This window comes from Mirounga angustirostris, unplaced genomic scaffold (genome assembly GCF_029215605.1).
Source record: "Mirounga angustirostris isolate CCGP_5_RB_7025 unplaced genomic scaffold, mMirAng1.0.hap1 SCAF_1, whole genome shotgun sequence".
Taxonomy (NCBI): Eukaryota; Metazoa; Chordata; class Mammalia; order Carnivora; family Phocidae; genus Mirounga; species Mirounga angustirostris.
Window position 1 is genome coordinate 108,449,398 of NW_026991709.1, and position 2,477 is coordinate 108,451,874.

Sequence of the window (2,477 nt, forward strand, 5' to 3'; positions counted from 1 at the left end):
AGTGAGTAATATAAATGGTTATTCCAATATATTCTCATTTTTAAAAAGGAGGAGGCTATATGACTCTATGATCCCATCTCTCTACATCATGCATTTTTTTTCAAAAATGACTGAAATAAACATACAGAGCTCTATAAAATATATCAAAATAGGAAAAACAAATACAGCTAGCTTATATTTATTGAGGTTTTCTGGAAGTCGTTTGTGCTACAAAGCATTAACTTAAAACAAGGATAGGGACAGAAATAGAAGAATGGACTTCATAATTTATTTGTTAAAGGCATGCCATAAAATCCTGTTCATTAACTATGGAGAGATCACAAATTTGACTCTAGTTATTTTAAATTCTGTTTAAGTACAAAGATATGATGTTACTCTCAGTAATACAATTATAGTTGATTGATTTTTTCTCTTACAATTTTTAATTTTTTGTAATTAAATTACAGTGTTACAGTAGTTTCAAGTGTACAATATAATGATTCAACAATTCTATATATTTCTCGGTGCTCATCAATACAAGTGTATTCTTAATCCCCTTTATCTACCTTACCCATCCCTCCATGCACCTCCCCTTTGGCAACCCATAGTTTGTTCTCCATATTTAAGATTCTGTTTTTTGGTCTGTTCCTTTTTTTTGTTTGTTTCTCAAATTCCACATATGAGTGAAATCATATGGTATTTGTCTTTCTCTGACTGACTTAATTCACTTAGCATTATACCCTCTGGGTACATCCATGTTCTTGCAAAGGGAAAGATTTCATTCTTTTTTATGGCTGAATAATCCATTTTATACATGTATATATACCACATATTCATCTATGGACAGACCTTTGGGCTGCTTCCATACCTTGGCTATGTAAATAATGCTGCAATAAACATAATGGTGCACATATCCCTTTGAATTCGTGTTTTCATATTCTTTGGGTAAATACCCAGTAGAGGAAATTACTGGATCATATCATAATTCTATTTTTTGATTAATTAAAAATTTTTAATTATAACATATTACAATTTTAATTGCCAAAGAGAGGAATAAAACATAATGATGACATACTTAAGTATATACAAGTTGAAAATCCAAGTCAGATTTCCAGAAGAAACACTTTTTATTGCTTCTAAGCTAATCAACTAATTTCTTTTGTGAATATTCAAAAATATAACATTGAGTAGTGGCTTTAAAAGTGACCTAATAAAAGACACAATATCTACTTTCATTAAATTGTTTTGTACAGCATCTGCTCAATATCCAGGTATCTTTAGTATTTCATCCTAATTCTGATAATGAGTGATGAAAAATGAATAGCATATTCAATATATTAAATGAATATTCTGTTTTTTTAAACTATTTTATTTATTTTTGCCTAGGTAACATGTAGCACAGAACACACAGTAAAAAAAAAAAAAAGTTTTTCCTAACCCTTTTTCCAGCACCCTAGTTCTCAATGAAAGGGAAGTAATATTTAATTGATTCATAGTATTAATTGGGAAAAGTTTTCAAGTAGCAATAATCGCACCTCGGATAAACCTCATTGGCTATGATACTGCCACTGCACATATTTTGATTCAAGAAAAGTTCCCTGAAATAAAGGAAGACTTGGATTGGTATATTGAATGTAATATTCATCTTTTATCTCAAAAAATAAATGCAAAATAGTAAACTGTGAGACATCTCCTAGTAAAATCATTGAACTTTAGAAATAAAAGATCCCTCTGGGTTTCCAGGCAAAATCAAAGTCACTTACAAAAGGAAAAAAATAGGATTGGCATCAGACTTCTTGTCAGCAACAATCAAAGCAAGAAGGAGTGCAGCAAACTTCTCTATAAACTTAAAGAAAGAAGGGGTAAATAAAGGATTTTATGTCCAGGGGCACCTGGGTGGCTCAGTTGGGTAAGCGTCTGCCTTCAGCTCGGGTCATGATCCCGGGGTCCTGGAATCGAGCCCCGCATCGGGCTCCCTGCTCCGCGGGAAGCCTGCTTCTCCCTCTCCCACTCCCCCTGCTTGTGTTCCCTCTCTCGCTGTCTCTCTCTTTCTCTCTCTGTGTGTGTCAAATAAATAAATAAAATCTTAATTTAAAAAAAAAAAAAAAAGGATTTTATGTCCAGCCTAGCTGTTCTTCAAATATTAAGGCTACCACCTGTGAGTCTTTCCTGAGGAATCTACTAAAGGATGAACTTCATTTAACTAAGAGATGATTAAGGAAACCAGTAAAAGAACTGGTTATGAGGATTAAATATACTTAATTGTAGATCTAAGACTATAACATAGGTGAGAATGAGAGAGAAAAATTAGTATGTAAATATTCCTTGTTCCATCAAAGTAACACATCAAAAAAAATGAGAAGAGAGAATACACTCAATGGATGCAAGGGTAAGAGGTAGAAGTCAAAGGAAATTATTTGAAGTTGACAAAATAGTTGACATGTAACTAAGGAGGAAGGGGACTACAGACATTAAAAGTATTAAAAGAGGTAATTAAA

At 32.5% G+C, this 2,477-nt stretch overlaps 1 non-coding gene across 1 annotated transcript; it reads right to left on the bottom strand.

Annotated features, from left to right (window-relative positions):
• Positions 1-1,417: 1,417 nt before the first annotated feature.
• On the bottom strand, positions 1,418-1,559 carry LOC123834932 (U4 spliceosomal RNA). Its single transcript, XR_006788515.1, has one exon. It is a non-coding gene; the product is annotated as a U4 spliceosomal RNA (small nuclear RNA).
• Positions 1,560-2,477: the final 918 nt, after the last annotated feature.